Source organism: Misgurnus anguillicaudatus, chromosome 10, assembly GCF_027580225.2.
Source record: "Misgurnus anguillicaudatus chromosome 10, ASM2758022v2, whole genome shotgun sequence".
NCBI classification, from domain to species: Eukaryota; Metazoa; Chordata; class Actinopteri; order Cypriniformes; family Cobitidae; genus Misgurnus; species Misgurnus anguillicaudatus.
In genome coordinates, this window is record NC_073346.2 from 4,803,504 (window position 1) to 4,828,582 (window position 25,079).

The 25,079-nt window shown below is 39.5% G+C and overlaps 9 non-coding genes across 9 annotated transcripts; 4 read left to right on the forward strand and 5 right to left on the reverse strand.

Moving 5' to 3' along the window:
- Positions 1–8,390: 8,390 nt before the first annotated feature.
- Positions 8,391–8,462, reverse strand: trnag-ucc (transfer RNA glycine (anticodon UCC)). The gene has a single exon. It is a non-coding gene; the product is annotated as a tRNA-Gly (tRNA).
- Positions 8,463–18,820: 10,358 nt separating this feature from the next.
- Positions 18,821–18,935, reverse strand: LOC129449396 (U5 spliceosomal RNA). Its single transcript, XR_008646141.2, has one exon. It is a non-coding gene; the product is annotated as a U5 spliceosomal RNA (small nuclear RNA).
- Positions 18,936–19,861: 926 nt separating this feature from the next.
- Positions 19,862–19,933, reverse strand: trnar-ucu (transfer RNA arginine (anticodon UCU)). The gene has a single exon. It is a non-coding gene; the product is annotated as a tRNA-Arg (tRNA).
- A 259-nt stretch (positions 19,934–20,192) lies between these two features.
- Positions 20,193–20,264, forward strand: trnag-ucc (transfer RNA glycine (anticodon UCC)). The gene has a single exon. It is a non-coding gene; the product is annotated as a tRNA-Gly (tRNA).
- A 689-nt stretch (positions 20,265–20,953) lies between these two features.
- LOC141367435 (U5 spliceosomal RNA) lies at positions 20,954–21,068 on the forward strand. The gene has a single exon (XR_012371787.1). It is a non-coding gene; the product is annotated as a U5 spliceosomal RNA (small nuclear RNA).
- A 2,183-nt stretch (positions 21,069–23,251) lies between these two features.
- LOC141367436 (U5 spliceosomal RNA) lies at positions 23,252–23,366 on the forward strand. Its single transcript, XR_012371788.1, has one exon. It is a non-coding gene; the product is annotated as a U5 spliceosomal RNA (small nuclear RNA).
- Positions 23,367–24,280: 914 nt separating this feature from the next.
- Positions 24,281–24,352, reverse strand: trnad-guc (transfer RNA aspartic acid (anticodon GUC)). Its single transcript has one exon. It is a non-coding gene; the product is annotated as a tRNA-Asp (tRNA).
- A 199-nt stretch (positions 24,353–24,551) lies between these two features.
- Positions 24,552–24,623, forward strand: trnag-ucc (transfer RNA glycine (anticodon UCC)). Its single transcript has one exon. It is a non-coding gene; the product is annotated as a tRNA-Gly (tRNA).
- Positions 24,624–24,741: 118 nt separating this feature from the next.
- Positions 24,742–24,813, reverse strand: trnad-guc (transfer RNA aspartic acid (anticodon GUC)). Its single transcript has one exon. It is a non-coding gene; the product is annotated as a tRNA-Asp (tRNA).
- Positions 24,814–25,079: the final 266 nt, after the last annotated feature.

Sequence of the window (25,079 nt, forward strand, 5' to 3'; positions counted from 1 at the left end):
CTTAAACATTGCCCAACCATAAACATTTTAAAATGTATAAATAATCACCTAGGTAACAATAATGCCTTAGGTAATAGTGCATACTTATCATACAGTTAACAGACTGCGATATGCATTCTCGTGTACACCCACATAGTACTGTAGTATACAGTTAATGAAATCACTATAGAACAGTACAGAATATTATAAACATAAAGAAAATGTAAATTGTACAGTATAGACTACTGCAATTCATTCACATCTGCAGTATGCATGAAATTTAATCTTCATTTAATCATTATATCTTGTAATTTAATCATTTATATGACTTACTTGGGTGATACGACCTGCTTTGTCTCTGCAGTAGCTCCATGAGAGCCGCCGTCTTTTACGAATTCACATTTACATCTCTATATTTTTAATTTGACTTTTTATCTCATAATTATGACTTTAAAGTCATAATTTCGACTTTTTATCTCATAATTTCGACTTTTAAAGTCATAATTTCGACTTTTATCTCATAATTATGACTTTTAAAGTCATAATTTCGACTTTTAAAGTCATAATTTCGACTTTTATCTCATAATTATGACTTTTAAAGTCATAATTTCGACTTTTTATCTCATAATTTTGACTTTTTATTTCATAATTATGACTTTTAAAGTCATAATTTCGACTATTTATCTCATAATTTTGACTTTTTATCTCATAATTATGACTTTTAAAGTCATAATTTCGACTATTTATCTCATAATTTTGACTTTTTATCTCATAATTATGACATTTAAAGTCATAATTTCGACTATTTATCTCATAATTTTGACTTTTTATCTCATAATTATGACTTTTAAAGTCATAATTTCGACTTTTTATCTCATAATTTTGACTTTTTATCTCATAATTATGACATTTAAAGTCATAATTTCGACTATTTATCTCATAATTTTGACTTTTTATCTCATAATTATGACTTTTAAAGTCATAATTTCGACTTTTTATCTCATAATTATGACTTTTAAAGTCATAATTTCGACTATTTATCTCATAATTTTGACTTTTTATTTCATAATTATGACTTTTAAAGTCATAATTTCGACCTTTTATCTCATAATTGTGACTTTTTATCTTATGGTTGTGACTTTAAAGGTCATGATTTCGACTTTTTATCTCATAATTATGACTTAAAAAGTCATAATTTCGACCTTTTATCTCATAATTATGACTTTTTATCTTATAATTATGGCTTTTTGAGGTCAACATTTCGACTTTTTATCTCATAATTATGACTTTTAAAGTCATAATTTCGACTATTTATCTCATAATTTTGACTTTTTATTTCATAATTATGACTTTTAAAGTCATAATTTCGACTATTTATCTCATAATTTTGACGTTTTATCTCATAATTATGACTTTTAAAGTCATAATTTTGACTTTTTATCTCATAATTATGACTTTTAAAGTCATAATTTCGACTTTTTATCTCATCATTTTGACTTTTTATCTCATAATTATAACTTTTAAAGTCATAATTTTGACTTTTTATCTCATAATTTTGACTTTTTATCTCATAATTTCGACTTTTTATCTCATAATTATAACTTTTAAAGTCATAATTTTGACTTTTTATCTCATAATTTTGACTTTTTATCTCATAATTTCGCCTTTTAAAGTCATAATTTCGCCTTTTAAAGTCATAATTTCGACTTTTAAAGTCATAATTTCGACTTTTAAAGTCATAATTATGACTTTTAAACTCATAATTATGATTTATCGGAGCATGATTTTTTTCTTATGTGGCGGAAATGGGCTTCCATACTCTTAAACCCACAGCCAGTGCAACAATTTCATTTCTGATTAATACAATTCGAATTGTAGTGTACTATTGTGTTTTCCTCTCTTTTGTGCAGTTAATACACCAACACTTTCAGTAGTTCTCAAGAATGTGTTACATGAAGTATGATGTGCAGTAAGGGAATGTAAATGTTATTCTACATCAAAAGATTATAAAGTGCAACTGTTTCTGAGCAATGCACAGGACAGTAAAGAAATCCTCTCAGAGGAAAGTCCTTTAGAGAAACTATATGCAAGTGGTTAAATAAGTTTACTTCAATTGCATTATTCTTAACTGATTCCTGACTATATTAGCAATATTACCAGCACTCCACGTTAACTGAAAGTCCTGCAACTGCTGAGTCTGCACAGAAAAGTGTAGTAAAGAAGATATGTGAAAATATGTGCAAAAAACTTATTTGGTTATTTTGGTCATTTTTGTCAGGAAAGGGACAGGGTAACATATTTGTAGACAACGTTTTAAAGATAGAAATTACTAAACGAAAACCTTTTCATGCGTGACATTGTAAGCTACTTGACAATTAAAATTGGATATTAGTTTATTCAAATGAAAATTATTTCACACTGAGTAATAGTCTTTATTGTACATAACATCTATTAGTGCTGGGTATGATTGATTGCTGTTTTTATTAAGGAAAATTGAAACTAATTTAAAATGAATGTGATCAGCATATTTGTCTTCTCATTCGTTTAAGAATAATAATGTTACACAAAAACAAGTTGCACAAGTACAAAAAAAGAATATTTGTTATATTATATATTTTTTAAATAGCATCGCTAAAAGATTTAATTAATCTATCCCTTTTTTATAACGTGTTGAATTTGAAAAGCTCTTTATATTAATCACGCATCTTACGTAGATTGTGCTCGTATAATGGAGAATACGCGACTGCGTCAGCCTGCTCCAGAGCAGGTTTGAGCTTACGGACCTGTTGCTATGACAGCAAGTCTAGGATGAGCTTCGAAGAACCAAATAATCCAAGATCATGCCAAATCGTCAACAATCAAATCCAGCTAACTGAGTTAGCGACGTACGAAGAACGGGCCCCTGGAGTACATTGATGAATTCCCATGTTGTTTTTGAGCGGTGAACCCCTTATCTGTAAAGTTATTGAAAAGATTGTAGTTGCATAGGGATTTCCTATTGAGAAATGTTCTGTGATGAATATTCAGTTGTGAGCAAATAAGTGAACATCTGAGAGTTGTAATATGTTCCCTGGAATACATTGATGAATTCCTATCCTTGTATTGAGCGGTGAACCCCTTATCTGTAAAGTTATTGAAAAGATTGTAGTTGCATAGGGATTTCCCATAGAGAAATGTTCTGTGATGAATATTCTGTTTTGAGCAAATAAGTGAACATCTGAGAGTTGTAATATGTTCCCTGGAGTACATTGATGAATTCACATCCTTGTATTGGGCGGTGAACCCCTTATCTGTAAAGTTATTGAAAAGATTGTAGTTGCATAGGGATTTCCCATAGAGAAATGTTCTGTGATGAATATTCAGTTGTGAGCAAATAAGTGAACATCTGAGAGTTGTAATTTGTTCTCTGGAGTACATTGATGAATTCCCATCTTGTTTTGAGCAGTGAGCTCCTTGTCTCCCCCAAAACTATTGAAAATAATGTAGTTGCAAAGAGAAATCCCACAGAGAAATGTGTTGTTGTACTACAAATAATTGTACATAGAAGAGATAAAATATGTTCTTTAGAGTTCAATAAAGATTGACACATTTTGATGCAGTGCATCCCACGTTTGAAAAGCTATTGAACCGTATCATGTGTCATTAAATAAATGTATACTGCATTTCTAGTCAAACTTTTACTACAAATAATTCTCAACTACACATCTTAAACATGTTGAAAACTAGTTTGGGTATCATTAACTTAAAATAAACATACAGGTTGATGCCACACGTTTTGCTTGTCTACAATTTTAAGTGTGAACAACATGATTCAGTACAATGTTCAGTCCCATGGACAGGGACTGTTTTGCAAAATGTCAAAAATCAATACATGCACAAAAATTATGAAACTGTGACAAATTTTTTTTTTAAATACAAGTACTAAAACAAAATACACCCGAAAATCATAAACAGTCAATTTTTAGTTAATTTATTAAGAACACCGTTACATGCTTTAATAATATAACTGCTCTTTACCACACTCACAACCGCAAATTCAGAACTTAATAAAACAACAAAATGTGGCCTGTAGTATTTTCTCGAGGGTCCAGTGAAAATTTCAGGGTAATCAGGCTTCTTCTTTCAAACCTATTAAACAGAAACATATGATTAAGAAAACCAACACAGTGCCTCTTTATTGTGAGACAAACAGAAACATATAAAGAGTTGTAAAATGCAGAGATTATCTTTGTTCTTGAGGTTACACTTGACTTTCCGTCTGGACTGCTTACAAATAACTACTACTTCATTTTCATATCTTCCATTCTCTATGCATTCGACATATCATTGTGATGTAAATGTTCTTGCTAAAAAATGTAATTAAACATAATTAGCAGACATAGCAAATCAAGCTGATAGTTTCTGATAGGTCTATATAGTTAACTAAAACGGCTTTAAGTGGTCGCACTTAATGAAGAAAAATATCACTTTGTAGATGCTCCCTAGGCTTCTCTCAGCACCCAGTTGGATATTCAACAGACATTCGCAACAAGGTACATTACAACGATACCAGGATATTTTAAGCGATTGTGAAAAATGTAGGTTATAGGCAATACACTTGGTAATTAGAAATTGCTAAGATTAAACTTCTGGCATGTCTACTAAGAAAGTTATTGACCCCGGAAGTCTGAATGTCTGAATATCAAACCAACTTTACCGCAGTGTTAACCCCTTGCTAACGTGACTCTCTGACAACGACATCATTCATCATTAATCCAAGCAATAAAAATGATGATAGACATTTTAAACTAATTTAAGCAAGTATGTAGCTATAATCATACTTACAGGTTGTGGTTAGGAGACGTATGATGTTCCAAATAAAGTGGGTACTGAACCATCTTTCATTGCCAAACATCTAAATCCCTCCGTTAAAAATTCATTTTAACCACTGATTCTTCACAGCCAGACACGTTTAGTATATCCCTCCTTGAAAAAGTCTCCTTTGGTAGTGAAAACAACACAAACTGAAAACACAGCGTGAGCTGATGTTTACACACACTAACTAGCTGTGGGCGGGTCATAGTTTTCGTTTCTCCCGCGGGCAAGGCTGTAGGCGGAGATTAGTATCTCATGTGACGTGGATGCGTTTGTGTGACGTGGCAAATATCAGGAAGAAGACTCACTCCCTATAACGACTCGTTTCAGCGATTCAGAGTCGATTCCCTACTTTAGAAGCCAATAACTTTATTAATCGTGCACTTTTTGGTTCAACTACTTTACACGTTGTTTACATTGATGAACAGGTACATGGCACACTGCAATAAAGGTTAGTTTCGATTATGGATCTGTGTGGCTCTTTCAGAATCGGTCATGTTTGTGTTTCTCTCTGACGACCTCTGCAATTTATGCAATTTTTCGCCGAACCCCTGAGAAATTTAATCACGTCTGGAGGTGAGTCTGTGTTTGCACACAATATCTTTTGAAAACGCGGTTCTGTTCATGCTTTGGCCAAAGTTCTTCCTAAAGCGCGTATATTCATTCAGATATGGATGTTTTTTTCATTCGACGGAATAAAATATTAAAATTAAGATAAGCCGAATATCAAACAGTGTTAAGACTGGCCACTGTAATATCAGTATAAGGTAAGAAACTTAACTTAACCTTATTTTGTTAAACTCTGGAATGGTAATGTTAATTAATAAAGAGCAGCAGTTGTCTAAAATATGTAGGCTAATTTAGTGGGATTTGTACACGTTAAAATAACTTGATTTTTTTAAAATTAAATTCATAAATTACATGTTCTGTAAAAATGGTACATTTAAAGCTAAATATCAAAACATTACAAACACGCGTATCCAGAGCACATGATCTTCTGCAATACCCAATCGCACAAAACAGACACTGCCATCTCTGGAATAGCCTGAGAATTTTAATCCCTTCCGAATCGGTACATAAAATCACAGTTGTCGTGGAGGACACGATGAAACTCAAACGTCGTTTGGAAAACTAATCCCGTCCGAATAGTGCTTGAAATACATTGGTTTGCTAAGAAATGTTGTTAAGATCATTCATTTTCTGACATGAATCATGATTAAAAAAGATGAATTATCAAACCAGGGAACTGCACTGTGACCAAAATGGTCGCATATGCGACCTTTTGAAATGCCATTGTGACCCTAATTTTTAATCACTGATTATTTTTGTACCTACCTTATGTTTTAGACAATATTCTATGATTTACTATGAGCATTTATTAAAACAGAAATGTTTTTAAGAATACGTTTTATAACGTGCTCTGAGCCTTCAACACATCAAGTTGGCTTCATTTTGCATGCGAGCACGTCGTTTCTCTCCCAGTGACTGTTCGTGTGCTCTCTGTTTCTCAATGAATTGGGTAGATGTGACGCGAAGCAAGCTCAGTGTCACATTATATCCTTCCATGTTTCTGAAATTGAGCAGAGTTTTACCATTAGAGGTCTTCACTGAGGACATGGGACCCGTACGGTTCCGGGTTTATATTTTAAATGGTCAGTCGGGTCCGGTCGGTCCTAGTTTAATAACTTCAGGTCCCAAGTCTGATTAATATTGTGTGTAAAACCCGAGTCGATCGGAGAACGGCCGCGAGCACTACCCCGCTAAAACTCAAGTGCAGTTTCAGCGTGCCTCTGGTTTCTATGGCGATAACAACTGTCTCTTGTTACGGCCACGCGCTGCATTTTCATTCTCCAATTTTTTTAAATAATCTTATTATTAATAAACCATATCTTTTCTGAAATCTACAAAGTTCGCACAGAGATTGTAGCATAAAAGCAGTGCTAATGTCAAGCCCATTGCACTCAACGAGCAAAGCTCAAGCTGACTCAAGATATATAAAACGCAAAGCTGTAACTGTAAAGTTACCTGTCACCGGGACAGAAAATAGACTTTTAAATCTGAAAAAATGACTGGATTAAGCTTTTTTAATCTGCAAGAAAGAAATAGAACGATAGAGCAGAAGCAGTAAAAGTGCTAATAATCTAATAGAATCTAATAAAATCTAATAGAAATTATAACCATTATAACATCAGTCACATTTATAATCTATAGACCTGCACTGTCTATTAATATACTATTGTAAAGTTTAGAAGTGGATTTCATATTTGTAATGCTTAGTTAACTCTGAAAGTATATTTACAATGTTTAGTTAATTATTTACATATGTTTACGTACTTAATGCCGTTAGGATATTCTGCCGAATCTGCCTCTCTGATTCCTTTACTGATTTATCTCAGTCTAAGTTCTAGCCTCTGATTGGTTAGTGGGGGTGACGTAAGGGGTTGACGAGGAAGTGTTGTTGTTGTTGACGGTGTTTAGTAAAAAGGTACCGTTTGAGAAAGTCTTCCGTCTCCAGTCTGCTGTTTATTGTTTTAAAGAGTGATTTACCACCACATACCGAACCCTCACGTTACATTTGGTGGCAGGGTGGTGTTATTTTGGTGGACTTGGCGCATTTTGTGAGTTGTAATCCTACGAACGGTTTTACACTCTTTAAGAGCAGTGGATTGCCTGTGGAGATATTACTGGACTTTTGTGGTATATTTATATTCCGCCCCTCCTCCTTTACATGCTTTTTGTGAGTTTGAACTGTACATTTTGTCACCATGTCGGCTGATGAAAGTGAAGCTGGGCTGCAGTCTCCTCACTCACACAGACGGCTAGCTGCCGCTGCTACATCGACAGGTGCTGTTTCTTTAGCCACACACGCTGTCTCCAGTGCCCTGAAAATTGATCTTCCATCTGCATTTAAAGGAGATGGGACTGAATCATTCAAAAGTTGGTCTCACCGTTTTGAAGTGGCAGTGCAGGCTATGAGTTCAACTGATACAGATCTGCATACGGTGATGGCTTCTGTTCTCCCTACTCGTCTAGCAGATGCTGCATTTCTGTATTGGGACAGCCTTCCGCCTTCGATCCAGAAGGACTGAGTCAGTAAATGAGAAGCTAAAGGACGTTTTTGGACCAATATACTCCCTGCCGTTCTTCCAGACATATGTGAATGCTCGACCTCGTCGACCAGGTGAAGTTTGGATGTGTACAGTGCAGACATCACTCGTCTTGTATTAGAAGTCTTTCCCAACTATGATCACAATGCACTGGAGGGTGAAAAATTTCGCCGTTTTGTTGCTGGCTTGGACCCAAATCTTCAGTCAAAAATCCATGAGATGTGTGCAGAGGACCTTGAGGATGCCCTGCATATCGCCAGCCGCTGTGAGAGGGCATGTGCAGTGCTCCAACTGACCTCTTTAGGGTCTCCACACACTCAATCTTCAGAGCAGATCTCCTTTTTGTTTGACTTCTCAAACAACTTGCACGAGCCACCTTTACGCATCAAAATCGGCTGAAGAAGTGCGCTGCGTTGCTCTCGTTCTCACGATGGGGTCGAGCAAAAGCAATGCGTTGGCCGGGAATCGAACCCGGGTCAACTGCTTGGAAGGCAGCTATGCTCACCACTATACCACCAACGCAGGCAGAAAGGTGTTGCTCAACAGGACCTGTGAATGTCCTGAACCAACAGTTGTTTTAGAGCTGCACTGAATTGATCACGGATTCAGTCGATTCCCTTCCTCGCCTCGCCGGTGTCTGTAACTGGATAACCACAGAATCCCAAGAGTACTCTTTCGAAGGGGAGGTTGGCCGGCGTGATGCCGAGTGCGAGAGAGAGAAGTCCTCGTTAGTAAAGTGAACAGTATCTGCGCCTGTCATGCGGAAGACCGGGGTTCGATTCCCTGACGGGGAGGTTTGCTTTGTTTCTGTACTGCCGATTGAAATCCAAGAGTTAACGGCATGAGCTGAGCACTGCTCTTAATTTGCCGTTTTCGCACCTCTCGCCGTCTTTGTGTTGGAGTCACAAGTCGCATTTGTTTAAAGCCACTGAACACTGGTGATGAAGCCACTGAACACTGGTGATGGGAGAAACGAAACTATTCGAAGCTTCGAATCGATTGAACCAATTGCTTCGGAAATTGATTCAGTTCTTCGAAGCGTTCGAAACACCACACTCGCTGGCGACACCTGCTGGCCAAAATAGTGTTAAAGCAGATCTTTCCAAACATTTTACACTTTGTTTTACAAAATAATAGCAAGATTTGTATTAATACATGTTTAAAAAAATTATTTAACCTTATAAGACATAATTAAAAGTGTATTGTGTGTTTTTCAGTTGTATTTAGGGCAAACAAATCATTAAAACCCTCTCCCCTTTTAATAATGCACATTTTTGTCATTAAATCTGTCTATAAACAAAAAGTAAACAAAATGGTAGTGTTATTAGCCAGAAGGATGCATGTTTTATGAACTTGCGTAATAAAAATATAGCGTACAGCGTCAGTTCAGGCAGGCCACGTAGTCAAGCGGTGCTATCAGCTGATTGTCAAACCTAACCCAGCCTATCAGCTGATCCGATGCCTATGCATCAATTGGTCCCTTTCAAACAGGGCGCCTTATTTAAATGGATTTCAGTCTGTCTGCTTGGCTGCTTCGACTGCTTTGCTGCAACCCACCTCCTCCCCTAGCTCCTCCTTTAAACTCTGTTTAACTTAATAAGTTTCATTTCATTGTCACTGATGCACGCTCTGTTCTAATTGGGGGGTATTTTGCTGCTATCCCAGTTTATATGGGAGATTGTCCCCAGAAGCTGCTGCTGTTCCCTCACTAGCTTTCATGGAGCTCATGAAAAGGTTGGGAATTCAGAACAGAGCCATACCGCCAAATGTAATTTTAACATTTTGCAAATAAACATTTTTAAATGTCAAAGATTTGTCTTTATTTGACTCAAGTGGTCCTGACTGAACTGACCCGAGTTTACCTGACCATATTAGACACTGGTCATTTGTGACCAACTCCCCCTAGTGTAGGGATGGCTCCCGCGAAACTGACGTTTCGACACTGTGTCGAGATCCCGAAGCGTAAATGTTTCGAAACACTGCTCCGAAATGTGATTCGAAACACCCATGTCACGTGATTAAGTGATTCGAAACACCAAGCGGTGCATTTCACTAGTGTTTCGAAAGGTGGCATACCTGTGGAATCTGCATTGAATCTTAAACAGTGGGTAGCACTGCCATTTAGTGTAGAGATAACCTAATTTGAGAGTGAGCATCGTGCATCAGAGCTCCGTCGAGTTTATCATCCAAATCCTATTTTCTGACTACCTTGTTCCTATTTATATAATATAACATATTCGTTTATCTCAAGAATACTTTACCGTGACGACTATTGAGCAGTACTACCACGTGAAACGATTTATCACTGCTAAACACCCAGTGTTAGCATATAGCCCGCTAGCATCAACAAACAGGTGCCGGTTTTAGTTACCATTTTGCCGATCTAATGGCGGACTCATCCACTGTATGCTATTCAGACCTGTCCTCACCTAAGCGGGAAGCTTTGGAGCAGTTGATACCCGGTTATCGCAGATCCTACGCGACGTACAGCGCCCAGTTCACCCAGACTCCAGACATCCACAAGCGACCGAGAAGTGCAAAAAGCGAACACCGTGCTGCGAGTGAGCTTCCCTCGCGGTGCAGCTTCACGGACCGCGCTCGAGGGAATGGAGACGCCATCGCCCAGAATGAAAGCGATCGGGAAGCCGTGGAGGAGCCGCTGCCCGGCCGTCGCAGATTCAGCGTGCCTCACATCACACTGGCTACAGACGTCCGTAGGCGATCGGGGCGTGCTGCGAGTGAGCTTCCCTCGCGATGTAGCTTCACGGACCGCGTCCAGGTGACCGAAGACGCCATCACCCAACATGAAAGCGGTAAGACTCCGCTTGTTATTGTAACCTGCATTACTTGCCACATGTACAGTTTAGCTTCTTCCACCAGCACAGAGGGGTTTACTTGTGCTAAGTGTATTGAAGTAGTAAGGCTGACAGAGAAGATTGCAGAACTAGAAGCGCGCATCCAAAAGCTAGTTGATGACAGCAATAACGCTAATGCTACAAACGCTAATACCGCTAATGCTACAAACGTTAATACCGCTAATGCTACAAACGCTAATACCGCTAATGCTACAAACACTGTTTCGGGTGCGCCTAGTGTTAAACGTAATACACATAGCTCGGTTCCATCATCTGAGTCAAGGGGGCTGACTAACTGGGTGACTGTCAGGCGGCAAAGTCGTTTCCGGTGCCCACCCAAGACCCCCCTGTTAATTTCAAACAGGTTCGATATTCTAAGCAATACACCGACTGAGACGTCTGTTAAAAGTGCCTTGGTCATTGGAGATTCGATACTTAGGAACGCGAACATTGAGGCACCAGCCACCATAGTCGATTGTATACCGGGAGCCAGGTCTTCAGACATTAGATCAAAACTTAAAGTGCTGGCTAATGCTAAGCGTAAGTTTTCTAAAATTGTTATTCACGCCGGCACGAATGACACCAGACTCCGCCAGTCGGAGATCACCAAAGATAATATTAAAGAGATATGTGAAATTGCTAAAACAATGTCAGACAATGTAATATGCTCTGGTCCCCTCCCCGCCTACCGGGGGGATGAAACTTACAGTAGATTATTGTCTCTTCACGACTGGATGTCAAAATGGTGCCCTCAGCATAACGTAGGGTTTATAGACAATTGGAAGCATTTTCGGGGGAGACCTGACCTGCTAAAGAGAGATGGCCTCCATCCATCTCAGGAAGGAAGGGCGATTCTCTCTATAAATCTGACCAATAGTCTTACTTCGAATACAGTCTGACTATCCAGGGTACAAGTCAGGCAACAGACGGATCGGCTTAACCGTCCATCTGTTAGCTGCCGTGATATGTCAAGATCACTTATATCCCAGCACTTCGAGTCAATCTTACCAGAATATCAACACATTTCAACTGTATCTGTTCCCCGAACAAATAAATACAGAGCACCGCTTGCCACATCTGGTACAAATCTGATTAAAATAAAATTTGAAAACAATACATTAACAGATGAACCTCGAATGTTAAAATTCGGCCTTCTTAACATTAGATCGCTTACCAATAAAGAACCTATTGTCAATTAAATAGTTACAGACCAAAACTTAGATGCACTCTGTTTAACAGAAACCTGGCTTAAAGCAGTTTAAACGAATCCACCCCACAAGACTATTATTATAAACACGAACCTCGATTAAAGGGGAGAGGGGGTGGTGTAGCTACAATATACAACAAAATTTTTAAAGTAAACCAAAAATCTGAAGTAAAATTTAAATCATTTGAACTAATGTTGTTAAATATGGAAATAACCGATCGTAACCACAAACAGCTCTCTTTTGCCTTAGCTACAATCTATAGACCTCCGGGCCACCATGCAGATTTCCTTAAAGAAATAGCAGATTTCCTGTCTGAGCTTGTAGTCACTGTAGATAAAGCTTTTATCGTTGGTGATTTTAATATTCATGTGGATAACCCAAAAGATGCACTAGGAGGTGCATTTATGGATGTTCTAAATTCTCTCAATATTAGACAAAACGTGACAGGGCCAACGCATACTCGTAAGCACACATTAGACTTAATTCTGTCACTCGGGCTCAATATTAATGACATCAAAATATCACCTCAGAGTGATGCAGTTTCTGACCATTACCTTGTGTCATACACTGTACTTCTAGATAGGATCACTCAATCCACAACATGCTACAGATTAGCCAGAACAATAATTTCCACCACTAAAGATAGATTTATTAGCACTCTTCCAGACCTGTCCCAAATTAAAACCTGATAACCTGCGCGAGGGCGTGGATGTACTGAAGAGCTATTTATTTACATAATTTAAATTACTGTTAGTTTAAATGTACTTACATTAAACAACTATACATCATTAAAAAGTGTTTTGATTTAAGATTTAGTTTTTGACCTTATTTTAATCTGAGAATCCTAGTAACAGTAATTTCTTCATTTTTGTCAGGCGTTATGAAAATGAGAAACGGTACATATCTTTAATTTGAAATATAACCCTCAGCCGCACTCATTGATAAAAATACTCCTCCGTGATCGTCATGAAAGCACTCGATAAAACAACATCTATCGGGGCTTTTAATTCAAAGTATGCATATTTGGAGAAATATTACTTCAATTTTATATGTTTACTTCAAATTTCTGCAGTGGGGGGTAATATTTCACCCATTTTTATTCCAAATATGGCGATATGAGCCAGCTGGAGTCTGCAGTCATTCACACTCAGTTTGTTTCATTCATACGTGAAGCCGGAGGGCGCCAAAGTCTGAAACTCTTTCATAAACTTTCATAGAAAGAATAAGACGTCAGAGCTCAGCAGCAGCTGTCAGTCAGACGTGAACAGTGACCTGCAACGAGCGATCGCTGTTTTTATACTAACATGCAAATAAAGATGTTTTGATGTTTTAAAACCATGGAGACAATAAACACGATTAAGATTATATATGGTTTGTCTGTATTTTTAACGCTATGTCTATTATTTTTATAACAGTACTGTATATTATAATGCTATGCTAAGCTAACAGCATAAATAACATAAAATTGTTTATTTTCGGTCTTATTTTATGATCCAAAGCCACATCAGATCACGCATGATTGTTAAAGCACTCGACTTTTGATGTTATAATGTGAGTTTTATTATAAATGCTTTTATTTGTAGTGTTTTGATGGTATGCTAAGCTAACGTACTAGCTGTTCTGTAAACATCTGCTGTCTGGAGATATGAGATATGTGTTTCTATGAATAATTTTGACTGGTAAAGCTTCTTTAAGGTAAGTTTCTTTTTGTAAGAAAGGACTTTAATAAAAAGAAAGTGAATTGAGACAAAAGGAGGAAATAAAACACTAAATAGAAATTATGAGCAATTATTATATTGTTTATAATAATAAAATAAACATTTAGACAGCCATATCCCAGATTAAAAGTTGTTAATGACTCATCCGGATGCTTATTTAATGAGTCTGTTTAAAACACGGAGCAATAGGACAATAAACTGAAAGGATGTTGTGAGATATAAATAAACAAACATTAGCTTAGCATTTTTGCTGTTTTCTCTAAATAAATTTACATGACATGGGTCTAAAAAACATTTCATAAAATACAGAGTTTTAGAGGTATCATCTTCAGATTTAAAACAGAACATGGTCAGACCTGTGGCTTTAACTGCAGAGCATTTCTAGATTGCTCCAAGGCTAATTTCATTTAGATTTTCATAACAATATTTCATACATGTTTGGTAAAGTTTATAAAAAAGTATAATTTAAGCTCTCTATAACAACTTTTTTCATTATGACAGTAACTAATGTTCACCTCTTAATAAACTTCCAAGTGTCTGCTTTCAAATGAGATCAAACTTATGCTTTTAGTGCAAAGACTTCATAAACTGTATCTATTTTAGTTTGGCTATGACAGTTTTTGTGGGGGGGTTCGGAAAATGGAATGAGGGTTAACAGGTTTAAACATGTAGCAGATAAATGTGACGATCTAGATATTGTAATAGAAAACCTAAACAATGTCTGTTCTAACACATTGGATGCCGTTGCTCCCATTCGAAAAAAGAGAATCAAAGAAAAACCGCCAGCTCCATGGTATGATCATCACACCGCAGCACTCAAAAAGGCAACTAGGAAAATGGAAAGAAATTGTAGAAGCACAAAGTTAGAGGTATGGCGTGCAGCATGGAAAGAGAGTGTTAAACAATACAGACAGGCTATTAAAACCGCCAGATCTACCTATCTTAGCAAGCTTATAAATGAGAATCATAATAACCCTCGTTTCCTCTTCAGCACCGTTGCAAAACTGACTAGAAATAAAGAACAAACAGAAACCAATAGTAAACTTCAACACAATAGTAACGACTTCATGAAGTTCTTTTCTAACAAAATTACGGCTATAAGGGAAAACATCGTAGCTACCCAGGCAGCCACCACTCTACCCGTTAGTTCACTTAACACTAGACTACCATACGAACATCTTGATTCATTTAAACCTACTACAATAGATGAGCTCTCTAGACTAGTTACATCATCCAAATCATCATCCTGTATATTAGACCCCGTTCCCACAAAACTGCTTAAAGAGGTATTCCCTGTAGTGTCAACCCCGGTTCTAAATATCTTTAACTCATCGCTAGAAATAGGATACGTTCCAACAGCTTTCAAACTAGCAGTTATTAAACCGCTGATTAAAAAACCGCAGCTTGACCAGGGAGAGCATAATAACTTTAGACCAATCTCAAATCTCCCTTTTCTTTCGAAAATATTAGAAAAGGTAGTGGCAAGCCAGTTACGCACATTCTTGACAAATAATAGTACATATGAAAAGTTCCAATCAGGATTCAGGCCCCACCATAACACAGAGACAGCGTTGCTTAGAGTTACAAATGACCTCCTATTAACATCCGATCGTGGTGAAATCTCAATTCTTATATTATTAGACCTTAGTGCAGCCTTTGACACAATAGATCATACAATCTTACTCAATAGACTGGAAAACTATGTTGGTATCAGTGGTCAGGCGCTAGCCTGGTTTAGGTCGTATCTAACCAATCGCTATCACTTTGTTTATGTAAACGAGGAAGAGTCATATCACTACCTGGTTAAATACGGTGTACCGCAGGGTTCGATTTTAGGTCCTATCCTGTTCTCGTTATACATGTTACCTCTAGCAGACATTATCAGGAAACATAACATAAGTTTTCACTGCTATGCGGATGATACCCAGCTTTACATCTCCTCACATCCCAGCGAAACACACGTTTTCTAAGCTAACAGACTGCCTTAGCGATGTTAGTGACTGGATGGCACATAACTTTCTTAAGCTGAACTCCAATAAGACAGAGATACTTATTATTGAACCGAATCGCTACAAACATAATATGTCAGATTACAAGTTGCACATAGATGGCTGCGCTGTGGTGCCATCTTCCACGGTTAGGAACTTAGGTGTGATGTTCGACAGCAACTTATCCTTCGATAGTCATATCGCCAACGTCTGCCGCACAGCATTCTTCCATCTTAGAAATATCTCGAAAATACGCCATATACTGTCTACATCTGACACAGAGAAGCTTATCCATGCTTTTATGACCTCTAGAATAGACTATTGTAACTCGCTACTCGTGGGATGCCATGCAAATCAAGTAAACAAGCTTCAGCTAGTGCAAAACGCTTCCGCAAGGGTACTTACTCGATCTAAAAAGTATGACCACATAAGCCAAATTCTGGCATCTTTACACTGGCTACCAGTTAAATATCGCATACAATTTAAAATATCACTAATCACCTACAAAGCTTTAAATGGCCTAGCACCCTCATATCTTAAAGAATTAGCATCAGAATACAATCCATCACGCACACTACGGTCGCAAAATTCTGGTCTCTTGATTATCCCTAGACTATCAAAAGTGTCTAAAAGTGGAAGGTCATTTTCCTACTTAGCCCTTAAGCTCTGGAATGATTTACCAACCGATGTCCGAGAATCAGACACAGTCGATAATTTTAAATCTAGACTTAAAACTTTTCTCTTCAACAAAGCATTCGCATAATTTGTCTAGTAAAAGTACTTAACTCGAAATAGTAATCTGTACGGAACAAAGCACTTGCGGTCATAACACAGACCAACCAAATAAATAAATAAAAACCTTATCTTAACCTATAGTCGGATTGCGATTTTGAAACTTTCGTGTTCTTGTGAATAGTATGCCATACAAACCCGTTTGCCACTGAACCTGCATTAACGACGACAGTGGGGCTTTTGGCCTTAGTCAAACGGGTTGGCACGTATGGTTGGGTTGTGATTTTGGCGCTTTCTTTCTATTGCGAATAGTATGCCATACAGACCTGTTTGCCACTGAACCTGCATTAACGACGACAGTGGGGCTTCCGGCCTTAGTCAAACGGGTTGGCACGTATGGTCGGGTTGCGATTTTGCCGCTTTCATGTGTCTTGTGAATAGTATGCCATATAGACCCGTTTGCCACTGAACCTGCATTAACGACGACAGTGGGGCCTCCAGCCTTAGTCAAACGGGTTGACACGTATGGTCAGGTTGCGATGTTGGCGTTTTCTCGTGATCTTGTAAATAGTATGCAATATAGACCCATTTGCCACTGAACCTGCATTAACGACGACAGTGGGGTTACAGGCCTTAGTCAAACGGGTCGACAGGTTTCATTTTCTCTTAAAAATCGGAAGGTGACCCTTAGTTACCATATATACCGTCGCAGTGGGCCCCCAATTTGCAAAATCCTCAACTGTGGATAAAACAATTATGCCTCAATAGTTAGTCTGTCTGAAACTAAGCTGATTAAACCACATCACTGTGTGACACTTGCATTACATGTGAACGGCCCCTACGCTAATATGATTTTGTTTTTCTCTCCCTGTCTCGTCCCTGGGTCCCATTGACCCTGAGGACAATGGGACGAACAGACCCAGTTCCGGTAGATGTGAAAGTCGGCACACCTCTGATCTACTGGTCGTCCTTCAATGTGATGCCCAGCTGATGCCTGACCAACGACCACCGGCAGGACCCCCTTAATATCCGCTTAATCTCTGCTTAATCTCCGCTTAATCTCCGCTTAAGCTCCTTATCCGTTTATATGTGTGTATATACATGTATATCTCCCAAGGGTTTTTCCCTCCTAGGACTTTTATTTTTATTTCCTCGGCTAAACAACCCGGGGTTTTTGTTTTTTTTCTCCTAGGGGGTTTTTTACCCCGGGGAGGTAGCCTGCTTTGGCTTAACTTAGCTTCTTCTTCTAGACGTTACATTAGTAATATGCTCGCTAATAATGTCGCGTCATAGCCGCAGCAAATTCGACTGCTTATGCTATTGTGTATTATGTTATGCTATCTGTCGTTTTTCTGTGCTTTTACTGCTTCTATTAATGTAAAGCTGCTTTGAAACAATTGAGTATTGTGAAAAGCGCTATATACATAAAATTGAATTGAATTGAATTAAACTGACAGGGTATGAAAACAAATCTGACAATACCTCATAGATGCGTTTTTGGCAAGATCAAATACTATAAATTACTGAAAAGAAGTAATTTTTCCTCATAGGTATGTAACACTTAGGCTACTTACAAAAAAAATGCATGCCAGCAACAAGTGTCCCTTGTGTGAGAATGTTTTCAAACGCTGGAGAAATTAAATGTAAAAAAAAAGCTGGTTGAGTTATCAACACAGAACAATTTATATATTTGAATAAAGATCTTTATATGTAAACAATGTGACATGTTATGGCTTGATATATTTTATGAATCTCTTATTATTTATTTGGTATATCTCTATTCCATTTTTTTATTAAATAGACCCGAATAGCCTATAGTTATCGACAATTGTGAGCCTAAAAGCTCATGTAGTTGTCAAACAGATGTTAAAACAACAACAAAAAGCATTTTATTATGATTACGAAACGCATATGCATTTCTCGGGTTCGATCCTAAGATCTACGTATGAGAGTCGAGAGCACTATACACTCTCCCATTCTATCGCTTGTGTGTTAATCAAACAACATGTGGGATACAATTTGTCAGCGCTCGTCTAAAATCTTGTCGAGGCTGCTTTCTGTGAAGACATGCAAACGACCACTAGGTGTCAGTGTGGAGGCGGTTCCGTATTGATGTTTCGAAGCCTCGAAACATACGGCACAATTGATTCAACTATTTCTGTGTTTCCCGAAACCTTGCTCTGCCCACCACTATCGTTTGCTAAAATCACGTGACTTGGCCAGTTTGAAACAAGCTCCGAGCAAATTGATTCGAAACTAGGGTTTTGAAAAGTTTCGAAGCCTCATAAAGCGGTGCTTCGGAAGCGACCATCGTTACTGAACACCTCGCGACAAACCCGACCATAACAAAAGATTTTCTGCAATTGACCAAAGTTACGCAGCTTTGCTGTGAGCAGAGCACCAAAAAATACAATAAACTCACAACGTCCTCCTCCACGGAAATCTTTAGTAAAAGGCGAAAGATTTATACGTAGTTGAAGGAAAACTTGAGTTATGTCCAACAAACCTCGACCCAGTGTGCTCCCTGTGCCACACCATAATGTTCAAAAAGGGTAATTTCTGGTTCAGGATCCACCCAGACCCTTCCACCTGGGAGGAGCAAAAGAGGTAGAAATACCTTCCTGCGCAAAATAAAGACACAGGCACAGGCTACTAACATGTCACAGTGTGATCTTTTGCTGAGAGGTTTTGGGGAATGAAACTCTGTGCACATTACACAGAGGATGCACCGGCACAGGTTATCTCCAATCTCCATCCCATTAATTTCCATAGCCTCTAGGGGAAAAAAAGGAAAAAGAAAGGGCCCCAACAGAAGAACAAGGTCTAAGACCTTCAGCTTAATAGATCATTTTCACTTCAAAAAGTCTTTTTGGGGTTATGATAGCTGGTGTTAGGGCAGGGTGTAGTTTATGCTTAATTTATTTCGGGTAAATAGTAAAAAAGCAAAGGGATGGATTGAGGTTCAGAATGGGGTAGGGTTGTCCTTTTAAAGTACCAATCTAAGGGGTTTACTGATTTTGGGGTAAGGAAGGTAGTTGGCTGGGGCAGTAGAAGGGAATGTTTTTTAAAAAAGGAGGTAAAGAAACTTTTTAAATTATAAACAAGCAGACAAAATAAACAAAAAGACGGGGGGAATAAACAGGAAGGCTGTCCTCGCAAATGGGGAGCGTGTGTTATATGCTGCGTTCTGGATTGAGGATTCGGCTCGACGACTAAGCATGGGCGTAAGATCCTTGTTAGTATAGTGGACAGTATCTCCGCCTGTCATGCGGAAGACCGGGGTTCGATTCCCCGACGGGGAGATCTCCTTTTCGTTTGACTTCTCAAACAACTTGCACGAGCCACCTTTACGTATCAAAAACGGCTTAAGAAGTGCGCTGCGTTGCTCTCGTTCTCACGATGGGGTCGAGCAAAAAGCAATGCGTTGGCCGGGAATCGAACCCGGGTCAACTGCTTAGAAGGAAGCTATGCTCACCACTATACCACCAACGCAGGCAGAAAGGTGTTGCTCAACAGGACCTGTGAATGTCGTGAACCAACAGTTGTTTTAGAGCTGCACTGAATTGATCACGGATTCAGTCGATTCCCTTCCCTTCGAAAGAGTACTCTTGGGATTCTGTGGTTATCCAGTTACAGACACCGGCGAGGCGAGGAAGGGAATCGACTGAATCCGTGATCAATTCAGTGCAGCTCTAAAACAACTGTTGGTTCAGGACATTCAAAGGTCCTGTTGAGCAACACCTTTCTGCCTGCGTTGGTGGTATAGTGGTGAGCATAGCTGCCTTCCAAGCAGTTGACCCGGGTTCGATTCCCGGCCAACGCATTGCTTTTTGCTCGACCCCATCGTGAGAACGAGAGCAACGCAACGCACTTCTTCAGACGATTTTGATGCGTAAAGGTGGCTCGTGCAAGTTGTTTGAGAAGTCAAACGAAAAGGAGAACTCCCCGTCAGGGAATCGAACCCCGGTCTTCCGCGTGACAGGCGGAGATACTGTCCACTATACTAACGAGGATCTTACGCCCAGGCTTAGTCGTCGAGCCGAATCCTCAATCCATCCCCTTGCTTTTTTACTATTTACCCGAAATAAATTAACGATAAACTACACCCTGCCCTAACACCAGCTATCATAACCCCAAAAAGAATTTTTGAAGTGAAAATGATCTATTAAGCTGAAGGTCTTAGACCTTGTTCTTCTGTTGGGGCTCTTTCTTTTTCCTTTTTTTCCCCTAGAGGCTATGGAAATTAATGAGATGGAGATTGGAGATAACCTGTGCCGGTGCATCCTCTGTGTAATGTCACAGTGTGATCTTTTGCTGAGAGGTTTTGGGGAATGAAACTCTGTGCACATGTTAGTAGCCTGTGCCTGTGTCTTTATTTTGCACAGGAAGGTATTTCTACCTCTTTTGCTCCTCCGAGGTGGAAGGGTCTGGGTGGATCCTGAACCAGAAATTACCCTTTTTGAACATTATGGTGTGGCACAGAGAGCACACTGGGTCGAGGTTTGTTGGACATAACTCAAGTTTTCCTTCAACTACGTATAAATCTTTCGCCTTTTACTAAAGATTTCCGTGGAGGAGGACGTTGTGAGTTTATTGTATTTTTGGGTGCTCTGCTCACAGCAGAGCTGCGTAACTTTGGTCAATTGCAGAAAATCTTTCGTTATGGTCGGGTTTGTCGCGAGGTGTTCAGTAACGATGGTCGCTTCCGAAGCACCGCTTTATGAGGCTTCGAAACTTTTCAAAACCCTAGTTTCGAATCGATTTGCTCGGAGCTTGTTTCAAACTGGCCAAGTCACGTGATTTTAGCAAACGAGGCTTCATTACGTCATAACTGCACGTGATTTTAGCAAACGAGGCTTCATTACGTCATAACTGTTTTGAAACCTTTCGAAAATCCGATGGTTCACCACTAGGGGGAGTTGGTCACAAATGACCAGTGTCTAATATGGTCAGGTAAACTCGGGTCAGTTTTATTACGCAAGTTCATAAAACATGCATCCTTCTGGCTAATAACACTACCATTTTGTTTACTTTTTGTTTATAGACAGATTTAATGACAAAAATGTGCATTATTAAAAGGGGAGAGGGTTTTAATGATTTGTTTGGCCTAAATACAACTGAAAAACACACAATACACTTTTAATTATGTCTTAATAAGGTTAAATAATTTTTTTAAACATGTATTAATACAAATCTTGCTATTATTTTGTAAAACAAAGTGTAAAATGTTTGGAAAGATCTGCTTTAACACTATTTTGGCCAGCAGGTGTCGCCAGCGAGTGTGGTGTTTCGAACGCTTCGAAGAACTGAATCAATTTCCGAAGCAATTGGTTCAATCGATTCGAAGCTTCGAATAGTTTCGTTTCTCCAATCACCAGTGTTCAGTGGCTTCATCACCAGTGTTCAGTGGCTTTAAACAAAGGCGACTTGTGACTCCAACATAGGGACGGCGAGAGGTGCGAAAACGGCAAACTAAGAGCAGCGCTCAGCTCGTGCCGTTAACTCTTGCATTTCAATCGGCAGTCCAGAAACAAAGCAAACCTCCCCGTCGGGGAATCGCACCCCGGTCTTCCGCGTGACAGGCGGAGATACTGTCCACTATACTAACGAGGACTTCTCTCTCTTGCTCTGGCATCACGCCGGCCAACCTCCCCTTCGAAAGAGTACTCTTGGGATTCTGTGGTTATCCAGTTACAGACACCGGCGAGGCGAGGAAGGGAATCGACTGAATCCGTGATCAATTCAGTGCAGCTCTAAAACAACTGTTGGTTCAGGACATTCAAAGGTCCTGTTGAGCAACACCTTTCTGCCTGCGTTGGTGGTATAGTGGTGAGCATAGCTGCCTTCCAAGCAGTTGACGCGGGTTCGATTCCCGGCCAACGCATTGCTTTTTGCTCGACCCCATCGTGAGAACGAGAGCAACGCAGCGCACTTCTTCAGACGATTTTGATGCGTAAAGGTGGCTCGTGCAAGTTGTTTGAGAAGTCAAACGAAAAGGAGATCTCCCCGTCAGGGAATCGAACCCCGGTCTTCCGCGTGACAGGCGGAGATACTGTCCACTATACTAACGAGGATCTTACGCCCAGGCGTAGTCGTCGAGCCGAATCCTTAATCCAGAACGCAGCATATAACACACGCTCCCCATTTGTGAGGACAGCCTTCCTGTTTATTCCCCCCGTCTTTTTGTTTATTTTGTCTGCTTGTTTATAATTTAAAAAGTTTCTTTACCTCCTTTTTTAAAAAACATTCCCTTCTACTGCCCCAGCCAACTATCTTCCTTACCCCAAAATCGGTAAACCCCTTAGATTGGTACTTTAAAAGGACAACCCTACCCCATTCTGAACCTCAATCCATCCCCTTGCTTTTTTACTATTTACCCGAAATAAATTAACCATAAACTACACCCTGCCCTAACACCAGCTATCATAACCCCAAAAAGAATTTTTGAAGTGAAAATGATCTATTAAGCTGAAGGTCTTAGACCTTGTTCTTCTGTTGGGGCTCTTTCTTTTTCCTTTTTTTCCCCTAGAGGCTATGGAAATTAATGAGATGGAGATTGGAGATAACCTGTGCCGGTGCATCCTCTGTGTAATGTGCACAGAGTTTCATTCCCCAAAACCTCTCAGCAAAAGATCACACTGTGACATGTTAGTAGCCTGTGCCTGTGTCTTTATTTTGCGCAGGAAGGTATTTCTACCTCTTTTGCTCCTCCGAGGTGGAAGGGTCTGGGTGGATCCTGAACCAGAAATTACCCTTTTTGAACATTATGGTGTGGCACAGCGAGCACACTGGGTCGAGGTTTGTTGGACATAACTCAAGTTTTCCTTCAACTACGTATAAATCTTTCGCCTTTTACTAAAGATTTCCGTGGAGGAGGACGTTGTGAGTTTATTGTATTTTTGGGTGCTCTGCTCACAGCAGAGCTGCGTAGCTTTGGTCAATTGCAGAAAATCTTTCGTTATGGTCGGGTTTGTCGCGAGGTGTTCAGTAACGATGGTCGCTTCCGAAGCACTGCTTTATGAGGCTTCGAAACTTTTCAAAACCCTAGTTTCGAATCGATTTGCTCGGAGCTTGTTTCAAACTGGCCAAGTCACGTGATTTTAGCAAACGAGGCTTCATTACGTCATAACTGCACGTGATTTTAGCAAACGACGCTTCGTTACGTCATAACTGTTTTGAAACCTTTCGAAAATCCGATGGTTCACCACTAGGGGGAGTTGGTCACAAATGACCAGTGTCTAATATGGTCAGGTAAACTCGGGTCAGTTTTATTACGCAAGTTCATAAAACATGCATCCTTCTGGCTAATAACACTACCATTTTGTTTACTTTTTGTTTATAGACAGATTTAATGACAAAAATGTGCATTATTAAAAGGGGAGAGGGTTTTAATGATTTGTTTGGCCTAAATACAACTGAAAAACACACAATACACTTTTAATTATGTCTTAATAAGGTTAAATAATTTTTTTAAACATGTATTAATACAAATCTTGCTATTATTTTGTAAAACAAAGTGTAAAATGTTTGGAAAGATCTGCTTTAACACTATTTTGGCCAGCAGGTGTCGCCAGCGAGTGTGGTGTTTCGAACGCTTCGAAGAACTGAATCAATTTCCGAAGCAATTGGTTCAATCGATTCGAAGCTTCGAATAGTTTCGTTTCTCCCATCACCAGTGTTCAGTGGCTTCATCACCAGTGTTCAGTGGCTTTAAACAAAGGCGACTTGTGACTCCAACATAGGGACGGCGAGAGGTGCGAAAACGGCAAACTAAGAGCAGCGCTCAGCTCGTGCCGTTAACTCTTGCATTTCAATCGGCAGTCCAGAAACAAAGCAAACCTCCCCGTCGGGGAATCGAACCCCGGTCTTCCGCGTGACAGGCGGAGATACTGTCCACTATACTAACGAGGACTTCTCTCTCTTGCTCTGGCATCACGCCGGCCAACCTCCCCTTCGAAAGAGTACTCTTGGGATTCTGTGGTTATCCAGTTACAGACACCGGCGAGGCGAGAAAGGGAATCGACTGAATCCGTGATCAATTCAGTGCAGCTCTAAAACAACTGTTGGTTCAGGACATTCAAAGGTCCTGTTGAGCAACACCTTTCTGCCTGCGTTGGTGGTATAGTGGTGAGCATAGCTGCCTTCCAAGCAGTTGACCCGGGTTCGATTCCCGGCCAACGCATTGCTTTTTGCTCGACCCCATCGTGAGAACGAGAGCAACGCAGCGCACTTCTTCAGACGATTTTGATGCGTAAAGGTGGCTCGTGCAAGTTGTTTGAGAAGTCAAACGAAAAGGAGATCTCCCCGTCGGGGAATCGAACCCCGGTCTTCCGCGTGACAGGCGGAGATACTGTCCACTATACTAACGAGGATCTTTCTCCCAGGCTTAGTCGTCGAGCCGAATCCTTAATCCAGAACGCAGCATATAACACACGCTCCCCATTTGTGAGGACAGCCTTCCTGTTTATTCCCCCCGTCTTTTTGTTTATTTTGTCTGCTTGTTTATAATTTAAAAAGTTTCTTTACCTCCTTTTTTAAAAAACATTCCCTTCTACTGCCCCAGCCAACTATCTTCCTTACCCCAAAATCAGTAAACCCCTTAGATTGGTACTTTAAAAGGACAACCCTACCCCATTCT